Here is a 20071-nt window from a genome sequence, read left to right on the forward strand (position 1 = left end):
CTCGGCACCCAGCCCAGGTCAGGCCCATCTTTCAAACTCGTCTGTAACTAAAATTAAACTCAGTGGAGAGGTAGGGTGGCATGGAAAGGCATGGAAAGGCATGGAAGTTGTGGGAGTCAGACTGGGTATGACTCCATCCTTTGTCCTCTTCCCACCTCGCCCTCCCTCATTCTCTGTGTTCTAACCACACTGGCCCATGTTCCTTTCCCACTTCATGGCCCTTCATGTGCTGTTCCAGCTGCTCTTTCCGTGGTTCTTTTTCATCCTTCAGTGCCCAGCTTAAGTCTTACTTCCTAAGAGAGAACTTCCATGACTGCTGAGCCTAAAGATACACCCTTTTCCCATTCTGTAATTCTCTAGTCATTCTCTTCATTGACTGACCATGATCCTAGTTTTTATGTTGATTTGTTTACCAGTTTGCTGCTTGTCCTCCCCCACCGGACCTTTAAGCCCTTGAGGGCAAGGACCTTGGCTTGTTCACTGTCATGGGTCCGGTGCTAACACAGGAACTGGCACATGTGAGGCACAACAGAAATCTTTATCAACTGAATGATGAATGAACAAATGAACAGGTCCAAATCCCTGCTCCACCATTTCCCAGCTTTGTGCTTGGATTAATTGCCCTCTCAGAAGAGTTCCTCATTTGAAGATCAGGACTTATTGGTAGTGATGTGTACTGGTGATTGTACAAAACGCCTTCATGAAAAGGCTTTGTAAATGGTAGCTATCATTTGTTTTTGTTTCCTTCATCTAAAAAATGCATTATTTTAGCCAGGCTTAAAGACCTTATTGTGTATCTTTACCAAATTTTTTTTTTTATATTGAGGTGTAACAAATGTATAGAGAGAACACATACTGATTTCTACACACACACACACATACACACACACCCATGTAACTACCCCCCAAATTAACTAGAACATCCCAACACCCAGGTAAGTTTCCACATTAGCCTCCCCCACTAATGATACCTATTCTTTCTCTCTGTGTGATCTGAGATTATGGCATGTCCATTCTTTCTAGCTCTTCTGACCTTTCCTACCACCAAGCCAGAGATTTCTAAAGTAGAGGATATGCAACCCAGTGGGGTATAAGATGATGCCTCCAATTCTACTCTTAGGTATATGCCTGAAAGAACTGAAAATAGTACATATATTTGCATACTCAACAGCACTATTCACAATAGCCTAAAGACAGAAACAGCCCAAATGTTCATCAACCAACTGTGCTATATACGTATGGTGGAATATTATTGTCATAAAAAGAAATGAAGTACTGATACATACTGTCATGTGAATGAATCTTTAAAACGTTATGCTAAGTAGAAAGAACCAGACACAGGGGCTCCTGGGTGGCTCAGTCGATTAAGCATCTGACTCTTGACCTTGGCTCAGGTCATGATCTCATAGTTGTGAGATTGAGACCCGTGTTAGGCTTCGAGCTGGGCATGGGGCCTGCTTTAAGATTCTCCCTCTCCTTCTGCCCGCCCCTTTTATTCATGCTCTCTCTTAAAAAAACAAAACAAAAAGAACCAGACACAAATGGTCACATGTTCTATGAAAGATCCAGAAAAGATAAATCCTCAGTTGTAGAATGCATATTGGGGGTTGTCAAGGGTTAAGTGGGAATGGGATGGGGAGAAACTGCTTAATGGGTAAGGGGATTTTCTATGGAGTGATAGAAATATTTTGGAAGTAGAGGTGCACAACACCGTGAACATACTAAATGCTACTGAATTGTCTTCTTTGAAATGGTTGAGTTTACCTTATGTGAATTTCACCTCGATAAACTGTTTTGGAAAAAAATGAAATAGCCACTCTTACTGGTCAGCTGAAGGGTTTGAATGAAGCACAGGCTCCCTAAGCTGTGAAGTGCTGGGCAAATACCAGCTGGGAGCCGCTGAAGGAAGAAATGGCCTGGGGGTCAGCAAGTGTGGTTTGCTGCTCTACCCCAAGTAGTAATATTACGATAAGAGATAGCTATAATAATTACAGCTAACACTTCTATAATGTTTAACATGAGCCAGGCACTGTTCCAAGTGCTTCGTATCTTTTTTTTTTTTTTTTTTTAATTTTTTTTTTTTCAACGTTTTTTATTTATTTTTGGGACAGAGAGAGACAGAGCATGAACGGGGGAGGGGCAGAGAGAGAGGGAGACACAGAATCGGAAGCAGGCTCCAGGCTCTGAGCCATCGGCCCAGAGCCCGACGCGGGGCTCGAACTCACGGACCGCGAGATCGTGACCTGGCTGAAGTCGGACGCTTAACCGACTGCGCCCCCCAGGCGCCCCCCAAGTGCTTCGTATCTTAAACTCATGAAATCCTTACAACTCTGAGAGGTGGATACTATCACGTTTTCATTACAGATGAGGAAACCGAGGAACTGAGGTTTAAAAGACTGGTCCCAGTCACAGATGAGGAAGTGGCAGAGTCCAAATTTAAAACTAGGCGATCAGACTCCAGGTACTGAAGTCTCAACCCCCAGGCTCCTGTGCTAAGTGTTTTCCATGTTTAATCTCATTTAATCCTGTGAGGTAGATATTATTATTACTCCTATTAAAAAAAAAATGCACACACACACAAACACACACACAAAACTGTCATGGACTTTCTATATTCAATGCCTTCCACTCTTTCTTCTGCATTTATTTTCATGTTGGTCCTCATCTTGCTTCATCTTCAGTTTTTGATATACTGCACATATTACTACATGAATTTATTATTTCTATTTTCTTTTGGTCTCTCATCACTAGAAGGCAGGGCTTCTGGTTGTTGATTTCCCAATACCCAGAACAATGTGTGGTACACAACAGTCATAACAATTTAAATAAGCGAATGTTGCACATAATAATTGGGCTATTTTGTATGCCTGTGTTTGAATAAAGATCATATCATAGTGTTCTACTTAAAATGTGATGTCTTGGATTTAAAAAAAAAGTCAGTACACAGATCTCCCTCATTCTTTTTAAGATGGATAATATCCCATACTGTGGACGCAGCACTGTTTCAAGTTTTCTACTTAATTAACCCACATCTTTCCCAGAGTATCTCTAATGCAAATAACATGACAATAAACATCTTAGTACATGCTTCTTTGTGCCCATATGAACATACTTCTCTAAAATTAAGTGCCTAAAGGTGGAACTGCTGGTAGGAGGGGTATACACATCAAAAAAAAAAAAAAAAAAAAAAAGTCAGTGGGCAATGCCAAATTGTCCTCCCCATAACCATTCCTGCCAGCGATGAATTAGGGGACACAATAGGTTTTCATGTACTTTGTACCAGATTAGCTACTAACAGTCTTTTTAACTTTTTGCCAACCTGAGGGGAAAAAGGACCCCGATCTACAGATGAGGAAACTGAGGCTCAGAAAACCTGAGGGACTTTCCCCACAATTGGTAAGTGGCTGAGTCGCTTCTACGTGCTGGACTACCGATAGAACGCGCCAAAGTTGTACACAGCTTGCTGTGTCCTCCCGTACGTCTGCTTATCTCTAGGCCTTGTGATGCTGGCCGGCTAGCCTTCCCCTCTCGCTAGCCCTCAGACACCTCCGAAGAGTACAAACCCCGCCACTTCTCGATTGCCAACCCCTGACCCCAGGAGCCGCCCAGTAACCGGTCCTTCGCTCTCCACTAGTCCGAAATGGCGACCAACGAGAAGGCAAGACCACGCCCCTTCTCTGGGAGGCGGGGCCTGAGTTCAGGCTAGAGTGATAGATGCCCGAGCCAAGTTTGAAGCCTGCTGCCAGGCGGGCTCACGCAGAAGCAGAGAGCCGGTGGCGCCGCAGGTCGGGAGGAGGAGCACCGAGTGGAGGGCTCGTTTGCCGGGGCCGCCCGAGAGTCTCTTCGTCGCGGGCGTTGGGGCCGCCATCTTAGATGGCGGGAGTAAGACGAGGACGGGCGTGAGACAGGAGGGCTTCTCTGCCGCTCTCCTAGGGCCCGGAAGAGGGCCAGCTGGCCGGGCTTTGGGGCGTGTGCCCCGAGGCGCGGAGCGCGAGTGCGACGATGCGGGGACTGCCTGGGGCCCCGTCCCCTGGGCTGGGGACACGCCGAATGTGACCGCCTCCCGCTCCCTCACCCACCGCGGGGAGGAGGAGCGGACTAGACGCCGCCACCAGACGACGGGACACGGAGGCGGCTCGGCTCCTTCAGGTAGGCGGCAGGGCCAGGCCCTGGATGCCGGGGAAGCTGGGCGGCGGGGCTGAAGGGGCCGGGTTCCTCGGCGGCCCGGCCTGGGCAGCGTTGATGGAGCGACCCCGCGGCTGCCGGGTCGAGGGCCTGGGCAAGGCCGCTGTCACCCCGGGTGGCGGTGGGCGGGCGGGAGCCCTGGGGCCCGGTGTCATGGCCGGCGAGCCGAGTTTCCACATCCCCACTCAAATTTCCTTGTGTTTCGGGGAAACGTGCTAGCGCCACCCCTGTACTCGGTGCATATTCCTTATATTTTGGCAATGGGAAAATCTGCCCAGAATTGCCCCCTATCCGTGTTGTCATTCAGATGGGCGAATTCCTTTTCTTTCTGGGCGCGGAGGGGTCCCGGGCTTGCATCCTCACTCAGAGTCTGTCACTCAAGTGACACTCTTACAGGGAGGACGAGAAGAATGGGGGACGAGAGGCGGAAGTGGGTCAGTTCCCCACCACAAAGGCATAGGGGCCTCGCCTTGGGTTTCGGGACTCCGTGGGTTACTAATGAAAGGTTTGGGATGCGTATGCTGAGGTTTGGCCCTGGGATGCTTTGGAGTGAAGATCCAGGGCTGTCCTTTGTGTGAAGAGAGAGCCGTCTGGACGCTTCAGTTGTGCAGCTGCAGAGGTTCTGCAGAGCTAGTCGATGCCCAGAAAGAGGAGTTTGGACATCTTGAGGGGAAAGGCGGCTGTGTTCATTCATTGTTCTCTTTCCAGGGCTCTGGGTGTGCCCTCTGGTATTCATTTCTCTGGTGGGAAGAATGTTAGTATCCCCCACGTCTCCTTGAGATGTGACCGGGTTCTAGAGGGTCAGTTGATCTAAGCAGGGATGAATTCAGCTCACGTTCTTTGAGTGTTTCTGCCTGCCTTGTCCTCTGTGGGCTGAGCGGAGGGAGCCTGCTCTTCATTCGCTCCCAAGGCTTGAAAACAATGCGCTGTGATGAGGATGGACTTACCAAGTGTTGTGGGAATTTGGAACGGCTAGTTTGCCTGGAGGAGTTGAGGTAGCTTGGACACCGGAGGGAACTTTTGCGGCCAGTTTTGAACTTGATGAGTAAGTGCTCACCAGGTGAGGAGGAGGGGAGAGCGTTCTAAGCTGAGGAAACCGCTGGTACAAAGGCATAGAGACATGCAGGAGTTGGGATGCGTTTGGGGTGCAGCAGAGAATCTAGGGTGCAGGAAGGAAGTGGTGAGAGATGGGTGTCTAAAAGAATATTTGTCTAGATTGTGAAGGCTCTTTGTTCCAGAGTGAACTAGTTGATATAATTTGATTAAAGGAGTATTGCTATTTTTTTTCTTTCTGGTAAGTATTTTTATCCCTTGTCTTTATATTGAAGCTGATAGTAATTGAAAAGACTTACTTTGTTAAACCCATTTAAGAACATTTTTGGTTAAGTGCTTTTATGTCAAATGTTTTGCACTTACACAATGGTGAATGAACTGAGCTCCTGTTCTAGGTGTTCCTGCAAGAGATTCTTCTGAGGTTTTGCTTGCTCACCAGTAAAACTTTATACATATAGTGCACGCTGCTAATACTGCATTTTAAATGGCTGTTGGCAAGAAAAACCATGCTCCCCGGTCATGTAGAAATTGGAAGATTATATAAAAAGGCTGAAAAGTGTAGAATGCAAGTATTTTTAATTTATTAAGTGTGTTGTATATAGTAAACTTTCTTTGCATAGATTCCGTGGTTTCCAATTTTGTTATAAAGTCTTCAGCTCTGTAAAACATAATTTACCCCAAATTGTTGTATTGTTGTGATGCTTATGCTACAGTGATTATTATTGTCTTAACAGACTTCAGCTTGAAGTTCCTAAGTTTGTTGTCTAGGGTTGTGATGATTATATGCCACTGAAGAACATTAAGATACTTTTGGCTTGTTTTCACCCTTATCACTTCAAGGGCTAAGCTGTTTAAAATGCAACAGAAACATTTGACCCAGTTGAACAATGGATACTTGGGGAAATAAACCTGTTACTGTTTCTGCTGGAAAAGCTTATCTTTTAGGTATGTGGTGTTTGTGATTAGAAACTGTAGTGCAGTTGCTTAGCCTTGTTAATAAAACTCTTGTCAGTTGAAGAGTGTAAGCCTTCAAAGTAGAAGACTTCAGTGAAATACATTAGAACATATTTTATCGGATTTGGTTTAGCAGAAAACAGGGAAACATTAAACTGGTCATTTGCGATGAAAAGTATCTAAAAGATGAAATGGAGAGTGGGTAATTAAATATCAAGTATGGTATTACAACTGCTCTGAAACTAGTTGTAGTTAGTTTAAAACATGCTATTTGTGAAATCCAAAGTAGGTGGTTTGCTCTGAAGTTGAAACAACTTGTTAGAAGTTAAATTTGGCTTTTCCATAAGCAGTAGTGACTTATTAAATGGAAAATACAATTAGTAGCTTTAAATTACTATCTCAGGTAGTTTGTTAGTAAATATATGATACTACATTTTAATTTCAGATAAAACTTTGTTAGTAACCTACTTCCTAAAAATAGAAAAATGTTACATGAGGGAGGGCTTTTGTTTGCATGTTAGGAACATAATAGGCCATACATAATAATCCTGATCTTGGGAGGAGCTTGTTAACCAAACAGCATGCCTTAATGTTGACTTGCAGAAGAGAATTTTAAATATTGCCTTTGAAAGGCAGTGGACTATGTGACAGTAGGGGGTTATGAAACCACAAAATGGAACTTGCAAGGGTTTTTCGTTTTTCAAATTGTACAGATCGTGGAAATCATTTCTTTAAAACTATGGTTGGAAAATTGCTCACCTTGACTAAATTAATTAGAAAACCAAGGAATGCTGGGCTTATTTAGGATGAGGTTGTGTAGAATTTTAGGTTACCTTATCTTGTATGTATATGAGTGTTTATGTGTATCAATGGCGAAAAATTCCTATTTGCTAAACTGACTAGGTGCTAAATGTAACCCTAGATGTTTGTGTTACAATTTAGTTAGTATTTTTAGTATAAGGCTAAACTACCTTGCTTATCATCGTCACAATTGTAATGACTAAGGTATTCTTGCCTTAAAAGTTGAGTAAATTTCCTTAATTACATATTAAAGTTTTCGTTTTTTATTTTGCAGTGGTTGAATCATTTTGTTCCTCCATTTCTCCTATAATACTTGTGTAGCTCTCAATGATTTTAGTGTTTAACTTCACATCTGTTAGCCTTTCTTCTAAAATTGCTCCTAAAATCTCAGTTTAACCAAGGAAAATGTCAAGTGGGTGTTGTTTCTTTGTTATTGGTTTTGGCCCAGGCTATCTGAAGTCTCTTTGGCAAATCACTCACAAAGTGTTAATTGCTTCACATTCCAATCAGTGTACATAGTTTTTCTTGAGGAACAGTTGACACATAGTTTTATTTTTAGACCAGATTCTAAGGGATCTTATTTGGTGGGGATTAGCAATACTAAAGCTAGTTTCAAATTGTAAAATCGTTGTGATTTTTAGATTATTTGCATTGGTTAAGGAATGGGAAGCAGCAGGCAAGGACATTGTTTTAGGGGAACTCAGTATGTTAATTGCTGGTGAGGACCTTGTGGACTGTACAGGTGTCCTCTTCCTCCTCTTTCTACCAGTTGGATCTCATTTATTGTCATAAAATAACAAGCATAAGAACATTTTGACTGTTGTAATCAAGGTGTTCTTTCCTATTTATTTTCTTTCATCCTGCTATGGAAAGCAAAAGTGATCTGATTCTTTGAAGCTGCCCAGTAGTAGGCATCACATTTGGACAAAGTGTTTACCTTTTTTCATCCATATACCTTTTTTTTTTCTTTTTTAAATATTTATTTATTTATTGGGAGAGTGCAAGTGGGGGAGGGGCAGAGAGAAGGGGACAGGATCTGAAGCGGGCTGAGAGGCTGACAGCAGTGAGCTTGATGTGGGGCTTGAACTCACAGAGCCCTGATATTATGATCTCAGCCAAAGTCGGATGCCACCCAGGTGTCCCCATCCATGTACATTTCTGATGGAAGAGTCAGCCTAGTTAATGTTTATGTCAGTGTCTTTAAAATGATGAGTTTTCTTTTTTTTTTTTATTGGTTGTTTTTTAAAGTAATCTCTATCCCTAATGTGGAGCTTGAATTTACAACCCCGAGATCAAGAGTCGCATGCTTTACTGACTGAGCCAGACAGATCTTAATCTAGGTATTTTTGAGGCATCCTTTTAGCCATGGGCAGCTTTTAGCATCTGCCCTTTACCTAGATTTGGGATGGATGAAATTCTGAATTTTCCCTGGAAGGATGTGACTTTTGTTTTCTGTAGCAAATCTCATTAAGAAGCTCAGAGTTTCTAGGAGAGGCATTTCTCTGGATCCAGAAGATCATTCAGAAAGGAGCTATCATTTGCATTAAAGAGAATTTGTTACAATAGAAAAGACTGGAAAGAGTTCAAAAGCCCAACAATAATGACTAAGTTAGGGGCACCTGGGTGGCTTAGTGGGTTAAGTGGCTGACTTTGGATCAGGTCTTGATCTCCAGGTTTGTGAGTTCTAGCCCTGCATCGAGCTTTGCACTGATAGTGTGGATTCTGCTTGGGATTCTGTGTCTCTCTCTTCTTTGTTATCTCTCTCCTCCCCTTCCCCCTTCAAAATAAATAAACTTTAAAAAGTGATTAAATAAACTGCGGTACAGCCATTTGATGGAGCACTATACTTGTCATTAAGTATGGATTATATGAAACATTGATGACATGGAAAATGCTGAACACAAAATTACGTATCTGGAATGATTACAGTTGTATATAAAAAAAACAGTGGAATGTTATTCAGTAGTAAAAAGAAATGGTATACTGATACATTCTCCAACATGTATAAACCTTGCAAACATGTTAAATGAAAGAAGCTAGTCATAAAAGTCCACATTTTGTATGATTCCTTTTATATGAAATGTCCAGAATAGGCCAATCCAGAGACAGAATGTAGGTTAGTGGTTGCCAGGGACTGGAGGGAGTGGGGAGTGGGCAGGGGCAGTGATAGTTGTTTTTGTGGTTTTTTGTTTTGTTTTGTTTTTGTTTTTGGTGGGAGTGATGAAATGTTCTAAAATTGATTGTGGAGATGGATGTGCAACTCTGAATATAATAGCCATTAAATTTTACATTTCAAGTACTTGATTTGTATGGAATGTGAATTATATCCCAAGCTGTTTTAGAAAAAATCTCAAAACCTACATATAGGAAGAAAATACATGTAGATGTTAACTATGGTTGTTAAAGAGTAGAAATAAGGATAATGTTCTTTATACTTTCTATATTCTCTGAATGTTACTTTTATGATAGAAAAATACATTTAATAAAGTTAATTGTATTCATGGTGTGGGTCTTCATGTTTACTCCAAACATTCAGTCACTGTCAGATTCCATTCACAACTATATTTTTGAGCTTCTTTCAGCCATTTTCTGCTTTCTCCAGATTAATTCAGGCTTTTATTACTATTTGCTTTATGTATTGTTAGAACCTCTAAAGTAAACTCCTTTTTCTTCTTAATATGCCAGGGCTTTCTCCACATTACTGTCAGATTCACTTTCTTACTGTGCAGATTCTTAAAAATTAAAAATTTTAAAATTTATTTATTTTGATAGGGAGAGAGAGCGCAACAGAGGGAATGGAAGAGAGACGGAAAGAGAATGCCAAGCAGGCTCCACAGGTGCTGTCAGCACATATCCCGAAGCAGGGCTCAAACCCATGAACCATGAGATCATGACATGAGCCTAAGTTAAGAGTCAGATGCTCAATTGACTGAGCCACTCAGGCCATCCTCTTAAAAACTAAATTTTATTGGGGCGCCTGGGTGGCGCAGTTGGTTAAGCGTCCGACTTCAGCCAGGTCACGATCTCGCGGTCCGTGAGTTCGAGCCCTGCATCAGGCTCTCTGGGCTGATGGCTCGGAGCCTGGAGCCTGTTTCCGATTCTGTGTCTCCCTCTCTCTCTGCCCCTCCCCCGTTCATGCTCTGTCTCTCTCTCTCCCAAAAATAAATAAAAAACGTTGAAAAAAAAAATAAAAAAAAAAAACAAAAAAAACACTAAATTTTATTAATTTTCTTGAATAGATAATACTGTCTCATGCCACAAAAGTCAAAGGATACAGAAAGTTAGGCTGAGTAAATAAAGTTGTGCAGAGTAATTCTACCTCCCCCGTTGTTCCTCAGCTACCCAGCTTTCTTTCATGGAGGGAAATAATGGGGTTTTTATGTATCCTATTTTGTGATGATAACAATATAGTGAAGATGTGCTGGTCTTACTTCCATTGCCTATTAGACTAAGCAGTTCTTGTTTTTATGTCTTACTAATAGAGATTCCTCATGCTTTTTTTTTTTTTTTTTTTTTTTTTAAAGCACTTACGTAGGTGCAGGCCATTGTGCTTCGTGCAGGATGAGTAAGGCAGATTCCTGCCTTCTGCGACCTTATCCTAATGAGAGAGTGACACAATTTCCTCACTTTTATCTGTTCCTCTTTTAAGAGCCATTTTGAACACCCATCTTCTAAATATTTCCTGATCTTTTTCTCTTTTTCTTTTTTTCCTCTTTTTCTCACTCATTATGTTTCCTTCCTTGAGGCCCACCATAAAACCCTTTGCATTTATTTTTCTTATGGCCTTTATCATATAACCATTTGTGAGCTCACCATCCCATTAGATTATAATCTGAAATTAATGCTTCCTACTCAATATGCAATTTCTCTTTTATTAATATTTATTAAAAATTTTTCCCTTTCAGAGGCTGAGGAACCAGGCCCAGGTGCTTCAGTGAAAGTGTTGTGTCTAAATTCCAACACTTAATTCTAGGGTTTTTGAGAGAGAAAAAAATGAGTGAGTGCATGAGCAGGAGAGAGAGAGAATCTTAGGCAGGCTCTACACCTAGCATAGAGCCCCCTGTGGGGCTCTGATCTCCCGACAGACAGAATCCAAAGCAGGCTCCAGGCTCTGAGCTGTCAGCACAGAGCCCGAAGCGGGGCTCGAACCCATGAACTGTGAGATCGTGACCTGAGCTGACGTCAGACACTTAACTGACTGAGCCACCTGGACACCCCTCTAGAAGATTGTATCTCAACTTTGACTACCCAGAGTTTAGCATAATGGCTGACACCTGATTGCAGCCATTTCGTTGACTGGAAGGTGCTAAATAGTGTTTATTGAATTGAATTTTTGTGTAGATGTCTTACAACTCTGGCTAGACTTAACTTCCTTAAAGGTGGAGCATATCTTACTCTTGGTTATGAATTCCCAGTTCTTAAAACTTTGTCTTGATTACATAACATTAATTGAATGAGTGGAGATTCAGAGGTTAATCACCTGTGGACTTAGTTCCTACTGCCCATCACAAGCACACAAATGCTTACTATTAAAAGGATATACTTACTAAACTTGTACTCAGAACTTTGTTACTTAGGATATATGTTGAAGGAGTTATTTTGCTTAGCTTCCCTTCTATGAGGCATTATTTGTAGACTGCTCTGGGTTCTCACTGCCAGCTCCTTGAGGATGTTTGCCTGCTTTAGTACCTCCTTGATTCATGGGCTCAAGCACTCTTGTCATGTTGGCTGTTTCCTTCTGCATTCATAGGCTTTATACACGGAACAGCATTTTAACCAGAGAGAATGTGAGGGGATACATGATGTTCTACCTTCCTTCGTGTTAGTCTAGACTGGAATTAGAGTGCAGTTGTGAATTGTGAGAGTAGAAATCATGACCTTTATGACTAATATTTAGCTGACAATGTGAAACGGGCCCCTCAGGCTTTTTGGGGCCTGGGACAGGTAAACTATATATAACCTAAAATTTACCATTTTAACCGTATTTGAGTGTACTATTCAGTGGCATTATATTACATTCACAGCATTGTGCAACCATCACCACTATTTCCGGAACATTTTCGTCATCCCAAAGAGAACCCTGTACCCATTAAACAAAGCTCCCCATTCCTCCCTACCTCCAGCCTCTGGTAAATTCTACTTTCTGTCTATGAATTTGCTCATTTCAAGTACCTCATGTAAGGGAAAATCATACAATGTTTGTGATTTTGCATCTGGTTTATTTTAATGTGTTTCTAAAGTCTATCCCTATTGTACCATGTATCAAAATTTCATTCCTTTTTATGGCTAAATAATGTTTCTGTGGGTGTGGTTGCATGTTAAATATTTTGTTTATACAGTCATCTGTTGATGGATTCTTGTTTCCACCTTTTGTCTGTTGTGAATAATGCTGTTATGAATATTTGTTTATAGGTATCTGTTTGAGTCTTTGCTCTCAGTTCTTTTGAGTGTACTAGGAGTGGAATTGCTGGTTCATATGATAATCTGGTTTTAACTTTTTGAGGAACTGCCACTGTTTTCATAGCAACGGCCCCATTTTGCATTTATACCAGTAATACACAAGTGTTCCAATTTGACAAGGGTTCATATCCTTGTCAACACTTTTTTTTTCCTTTTTTGACAATAATTATCCTAACGGATGTGAAGTGGTGCTAAGCTTTTTTCTTACTGCTGATTAAATCTAATGAGCAAACAGGAAGCTTAGAAATTGGCTATATTTGCATCTCTTGGACTTTTTTCACCCTTATAAATGTATTTGTATGTAATGCTCTTTAGAGAGATATCACACAATTAATGACTCATCTTTTTTGAAATGAATAAACTTGGGGCGCCTGGGTGGCTCAGTCGGTTAAGCGTCCGACTTCAGCTCAGGTCACGATCTCGCAGTCTGTGACGATCTCGTGGTCTGTGAGTTCGAGCCCCGCCTTGGGCTCTGGGCTGATGGCTCAGAGCCTGGAGCCTGCTTCCGATTCTGTGTCTCCCTCTCTCTCTGCCCCTCCCCCATTCGTGCTCTGTCTCTCTGTCTCAAAAATAAAGGTTAAAAAAAAAATTAAAAAAAAATAAACTTTTATCATCCTTTTATTTTTTTATTTTCTTTTATTTTTTTTCATCCTTTTAATCTAAAGTGTATTCAGTCAGGGACGCCTGGGTGGCTTAGTCGGTTAAGCGGCCGACTTCGGCTCAGGTCATGATCTCACAGTCCGTGGGTTCGAGCCCCGTGTCGGGCTCTGTGCTGACAGCTCAGAGCCTGGAGCCTGTTTCAGATTCTGTGTCTCCCTCTTTCTCTGACCCTCCCCTGTTCATGCCCTCTCTCTGTCTCAAAAATAAATGTTAAAAAAAAATTAAAAAAAAAAAAGTGTATTCAGTCAACCAGTGAAAGATGATTTCAGTTAATCCTGAGTGATAAGATCTATAAAGTGAAAAAAGGAGGGTACTAAAATTAGTATAAAAAGATCTCATCTTTATAAAGAAAAATATTTACAAGTATATATGCATAGAAAAGATTGGATGCATATGTCCATAAATGTTGGCAAGAGCCATCTATAGGTTAGTTTTTGTATTTTTCCATATTTTTAAGCCCGCTCCCCATGAACATGTATTTGGTAATTAGTCATTGTATCTTTTAAAAAAACTAATAGGTTGGAAAATATAAATTATTATGAAAAGCTTGTGTATGTATGTGCTTAATGACATCTGTATGAGATTATAAGCATGGAGAAAGTACCAAAGAATATTGTTGGGTTGTTAACATAGGTTACTTGGTGGGGTTAGATGGGGGAAGAAGGGAAAGGTAAAGCAAAGAAGGGATATTTAAAAAAATATCATTTAGATGCTAAAGAAAAAATAAAGCAGGGTAAAAGTTTTAGACGGTACTGAGGATGGGGAGGGGTTGCTATTTATAATGGGTATGTTTGTAAAATCATTAAGTATGAAGATTTAAAATAAAAGGGAAACAAAGTTGTCTAAAAAGTTAAAAAGACTGTACTACACGCTCATTTTCAGACTTTTCCTCTACTCTTATTTCCTTGATACAGTTTGGCTTTTGTTTTGCCTCTGCATTTATCTATTGAAATGGTACTCCTTCTAGTTCCAATACTACAGTGAAGTTATCCTTAACTGTCTGCCTCTTCCTCCACTAAGCTAGAAGTGATCTTTCCACACTGCAAATTCATAGTTTTATATGTCACTGCCTCCCACCCCGCCAAAGAAGGCTGCCACATTTTGTCGTAGGATTGCTTGTCATCCTGAAAGCTCTTAGCACAGTGCCTAGCACATAGTCAGTCTTGGGTAAATGATGGTTCTTCTACTTTAAAAGCTTCTGGAAGGCAAAGGGCAATGCCTTTCTGAACTTTATATTCTTCAAAGCAACTAGCAGTTGCAAGTAGGTTCTTAGAAATTGAATGAATAGTGCTCCTTATTCTTTTCTTCTCAGTTCTATGCCTGGGTGCAGTATATATGGAAATATCTGGATCCTTAGATTATATGCTAATATTTTTATGTGGTAGGTAGTGATTTAGTATTCATGAAAAAATTAGGATAAATATTGTAATTATGTCTTTTCTTCATTAATATTTTATTCAGATATTTGAGCACCTAATTTTATGCAGGGTGTGCCATATCGAATGATGGAGTGTAACAAGATGTAGAAAATACATATAGTTCTTCTCCTAAGGCATTCATACTTTGATATATAATTATATAGGTTATATTTTCATGTTTTGTTTTTTTAATCCTATAGTAGAGTAGCTGGGTATAATTTAAAGCTTTAATGAATTAATGGTCTAGTTACAGGGAAGACTTGTGCACATATCCTTGTCTTAAAATTATTTTTTTTTAATTTTTTTTAACATTTATTCATTTTTGAGAGTGAGAGACAGAGCATGAGCGGGGGAGGGGCAGAGAGAGAGAGAGGGAGACATAGAATCAGAAGCAGGCTCCAAGCTGTCAGCACAGGGCCGGATGTGGGGCTTGAACTCAAAGACTGCGAGATCATGACCTGAGCTGAAGTCGGATGCTTAACCGACTGAGCCGCCCAGGTGCCCCAAGAAAATTATTTTTGAAAAATTGATTTAAAATACTTTCAGAGGGGTGCCTGAGTGGCTCAGTCGGTTAAGTGTCCAACTTTGACTCAGTCATGATCTCATGGTTTTTGAGTTCAAGCCCATGTCAGGCTCTTGAGGACAGCTCAGAGCCTGAAGCCTGCTTTGGATTCTGTTTCCCTCTCTCTCTGACCTTCGCCTGCTCACACTCTGTCTCTTCCTCTTTCTCAGAAATAAATGGACATTAAAAACATTAAAAAAAATATTTTCTGAAAAGCATTTCAGGCACCTGGGTGGCTCAGCTTTCGACTTGGTCTCAGGTCATGATCTTACAGTTTGTGAAATTGAGCCCCGCATCAGGCTTGTGCTCACAGTGCGGAGCTTGCTTGGGATTCTCTCTCTCCCTCCCTCTCTGCCCCCACCCCCCCCAAAGGAATAAACTAAAAATATATATTTCCTGAAGAAAAAAAGTTACTGTCGATTTTACAGGTGCCTTAGCTATAATTCTTACAAGTTCTTCTTTTTTTTTTTTTCCTTTTTGGTTCTTCCAAGTTCTTAAAGCAAGCAAGGTGTGTACCTTTGAGGGTAGAGCGAAAGACTAAGGAAATCTTTTCTATGTGAGAGCCATTGACTCTGGAAGGAATTATAGGGGAATCAGATGGTTACCTCCTGAAATTGTTCTGACAAGTTGTAAACATGAAGGAATACCTCCTATGTCAAGGGTAAATTCCAGTGTCTGCCTGTGCTAGTGTGCAGAATAGTGGATTTACTTATTTTATATATCATGTCTTTATTCTTGAGGAAGGCAGATGCTATTTTTTAATTGCTGATTATGCAAGATTTGCCACTAAAATTCATGCCTTTTATGTGGAATAGAAATTAGTGATCCCTAGCTGGCTTGGTAGAGCACATGACTCTTGACATTGGGGTGGTGAATTCAAGCCCCACATTGGGCACAGAGTTTACAGTTAAAAAAAAAAAAGGAGAAGAAATTTGGTGGTACAAGGTAAAGTCATTTCCAGGCATTAACTCAGCAGAGTGAGGTATCTGGGTGGTTTTTGTTTCCCTTCCTTCCTCTTTGACTACGTGTCCATCTTTATTGCCTGGCCATCCGAATGATCATAGGCCATATTTCATTTGTGTGAGGTATATTTTGGTACTTGTGTTAATGGTATACTTTGTAAATGGGTCTGTTCATTTTAAAAATTAAAAAAAAATTTTTTAATGTTTATTTTTGGAAGAGAGAGACAGACAGAACATGCATGATCAGAGGAGGAGCAGAGAGAGAGAGGAGACACAGAAACTGCAACAGGCTCCAGGTTCTGAGCTGTCAGCACAGAGCCTGATGCGGAGCTCAAACTCCTGAACTGCAAGATCATGACCCGAGCTGAAGTGAGACACTTAACCCACTGAGCCACCCAGGTGCCCCAAGGGTCTGTTCATTTTAAAATTAGCAGTTGCTGCCTCAATAAAGAAACTGACAGGTTTGGAGATGAAAAGTAAAACTTTGGCTAAAAAAGAGTTCAAAGTGACTTTAAATGAAAAACTAATTTGTGTCAAGAATTAAAAATGAAATTGTTCTCAGAGGTCCTTTACTGTGGAGCTGATTGCTTTAACATATTGTTTTGAACTAGCTAATTTTTAACTTCTATTTTTAAACTGATTACCTTTTAAAAATTACAATCTTTTATAAACTTGGGCAGCTCCTGCTTGCTAACTTCTAGAAGGGTAGAGTGTCACATTTCCTCATGTGCCTTTATGCTGCCCAGTCATCTGATGAAGTTGCCAATTTGTGGTCAGAAGTTGAGAAAGAGGAGTGAGGAAACTCAAAATATTGACACACACACCACCTTGCAGTGCATCAGAATGCCCTTTTGGACTGGTTGGAAAACTGTAACCTAAGACTTTTCCAAACTAGACATATTATTTCCTAGCTTGGATGAGATGACATTTGATTTCTTAAGTATTTGAGCATGTCTGTCAGAAACATTTTATGTGTGAGAATGATTTTTTCCAGGATTGTGTGACCAATTGAATTAAAAAAAAAAAAAAAAGAAGAAAAGAAAGAAAAAACAAAACACTTACTAAAGAAAGTTTGGGAAAATTTTGAAAAATTGATCACCAGATGTCTCAGGTGGATTGAAGCTGGACAGAAGAAAGGAATGAGCTTAAAGGAGAAGTGAATAGTGAAGTTGCATTATAAGCACATTAAAATATGAGCATTCAATTATGTTTTCGCTCTGCCGCCAAAAAAGATTTTTAATAGTGCAGGCAGTTTCAGCCACCGTTACTCATAGTATATGTTCTTGTGAGATTTTGATTGTATTTGAAAAAAGTGAATCTATTCTTTTGTTATTCTCAATTCTCACAATTCTTATAGTTTGACTATGGCACAGTTAAGTGGGATTCTTTTGTTTAAAGATCTTTTGTTTTTTAAATGATCCCTATAGATAATAGCTTACCTTTGTTGACTGACTACTACCTGCCATGTTCTTTTAAAAGTTGGCCTTAATTCATTTAATCTTCCTAACAACCTGATGATATAGTAAATTATGATCTTTATTTTAAAGAGGAAGGTGCAGAGAGATGGAGTAAATACCCTAAATACAGGCCATCTACTTAGGCAAAGATTAGAGGGATTTTCTAGGGTAATTTTGACTCCATCCTACACCCTATCTTCACCCTAGAATTTAACCTCTAGGTATGCTGCACACTTAGTGTTTGTGTTAGAATTCTGGGAATGCCATCCACTTTATACTTTTCTTTATGATCCATAGTAGTTTTATTTCCTTCTATTAACCCCTCCTAATCTTTGTATTACTTTTTTACTTTTAAGTTTATTTCTTTATTTTGAGAGACAGAGTAGGGGAGGGGCAGAGTGAGAGAGAGAGAGGGAGAATCCTAAGCAGGCTCTGCACTGTCTGCGCAGAGCCCAATACAGGGCTTGAACTCACAAACTGAGATCATGACCTGAGCCAAGATCAAGAGTTGGATGCTTAACCGACTGAGCCACCCAGGTGCCTCTTCCCCCCCACCCCCCGCCCCGTATTACTTTTTAAACTAAATTATGAAATTATTTGAGGGCGGGGATCCAAGACTTAAACTAATTTGCCTGTCCAAGTACTCATTTTTCATAGAACCCTCAGGTATATCCTCTTTGAAGAGTTTTCTTTCCTAAACTTTTGTTGACCTAAATAGAAATACTTATTACCTGTATTCTTTTTTCCTGTAAGTTGGTAATGAACCATTTTGCTATTACTTTATATGTGAAAACTTTTCTTCAATATTTGATTTAGGGATTTAGTTTAAGATTCTTCTTTCTAAAATATGTTTTATTTCACCACTAATCAGTGTTTCTTTTTTTTTTTTTTTTTTTTTAACATTTATTTATTTTTGAGACAGAGAGAGACAGAGCATGAATGGGGAAGGGTCAGAGAGAGGGAGACACAGAATCTGAAACAGGCTCCAGGCTCTGAGCAGTCAGCACAGAGCCCGACGCAGGGCTCGAACTCACGGACCGCGAGATCATGACCTGAGCCGAAGTCGGCTGCCCAACTGACTGAGCCACCCAGGTGCCCCACTAATCAGTGTTTCATAAACTTCCAGGAAATATCCTTATCACTTATGTGTAAAGTGGACCCAGTTTATGCAAGTGCTTTGGGTGAGGATTGTGAGCCTACACTGAAGCCTTTAAAGCTTGGGGTGATTATCATTTATCATTTAATGGAGGGACTTCTGTCTTTGGAAAGTTTTCTGTGGTAATTTTGCCAACTTTTTTTAAGTTTATTTATTTTGAGAGTGAGACAGCGTGAGTGGAGAAGGGGCAGAGAGAGAGGGAGAATCCCAACCAGGCTCCATACTGCCAGCACAGAGCATGTTGTGGGGCTTGAACTCATGAAATAGTGAGATCATGACCAGAGCCCAAACTGGGAGTTGGATGCTTAACCGACTGAGCCACCCAGGCTCCTCAAATTTTGCCAGTTCTTATGCTTGGAATTTTATATGATAGATGATATTGAAAAATGAGCATAGTGGAAGGATATCTAAAATGATTGTGTTGGCTTTTGTTACTTTAAAGCTTCATTATACAATTAAGTAATTAAAATTCAGTAGAGAAACATCTTTGGAATTGTATTGTGATCAGAATGGCTGTTAGTCATTAATAATTATGAACTACTTAATTTCATTGTTACCATTTGTCCTACTTTATATTCACAGTTTATTTTCTAATTTTCTGATTTATCAGAAAGATACTTAAATATTAAAATAATTAGTTTACTGGTTAAAATGCAAACTGACATACACTTAAAACTGTGTACCGGGGCACCTGGGTGGCTCAGTTAAACGTCTGACTTAAGTTCAGGTCATGATCTCAGGGTCCATGAGTTTGAGCCCTACGTCGGGCTCTGTGGTGACAGCCTAGAGCCTGGAGCCTACTTCAGATTCTGTGTCGCCCTCTCTCTCTGCCCCTCCCCCACTCAGTCTGTCTCTCTCTCTCTCAAAAAAAAAAACAACTCTGTACCGTATAATGCTACTACAGCTTTTATCTGTATTTTACTTAAAGAGCAGTGAGTTAGGATATTACCTATTTTCCTTAAGCATCAAGTCACTATAAGTTGTACATGGTATTTGGCTTATTTTCTCTTATCTTTGATATTAATTTTTTTAAGTTTATTTATTTTTGACAGTGTGAGCATGTGCATGAGCATGGGAGGGGCAGAGAGAGAGAGAGAGAGAGAGAGAGAGAGAGAATCCTAAGTAGGTTCCACGCTCCGCAACACGGGGCTCCATCCCATGAACCGTGAGATCATGACCTGAGCCAAAATCAAGAGTTGGGTGCTTAAGCGACTGAGCCACCCAGATACCCCTCTTATCTTTGATATTAAATCTAATTTCTCCTATCTTGGCAAAATAAAAATAAACTTTTTGAGGAAATGATAAGTCCAAGCAGAGAGGCATTTTCCAAAAAGTTACATTGGTTAATTGTAGGTAATTTAGCGGTGTGTTGATATCATGCATAAGTCCAAGTTATAGACTAA

General features: G+C 40.4%; 1 protein-coding gene across 2 annotated transcripts in view; it reads left to right on the forward strand.

Moving 5' to 3' along the window:
• The first annotated feature begins 4011 nt into the window (after positions 1 to 4011).
• Positions 4012 to 20071, forward strand: part of RAF1 (Raf-1 proto-oncogene, serine/threonine kinase) — an 84519-nt gene continuing 68459 nt past the window's right edge. For both annotated transcript variants that reach the window (XM_058725947.1, XM_058725948.1), the window contains exon 1: positions 4012 to 4149. The gene's annotated coding sequence lies outside the window, so the exon portion shown is untranslated. The remainder of the gene's footprint in view (positions 4150 to 20071) is intronic.

The sequence above is a fragment of the Neofelis nebulosa genome, chromosome 4 (assembly GCF_028018385.1).
Source record: "Neofelis nebulosa isolate mNeoNeb1 chromosome 4, mNeoNeb1.pri, whole genome shotgun sequence".
Classification (NCBI taxonomy): Eukaryota; Metazoa; Chordata; class Mammalia; order Carnivora; family Felidae; genus Neofelis; species Neofelis nebulosa.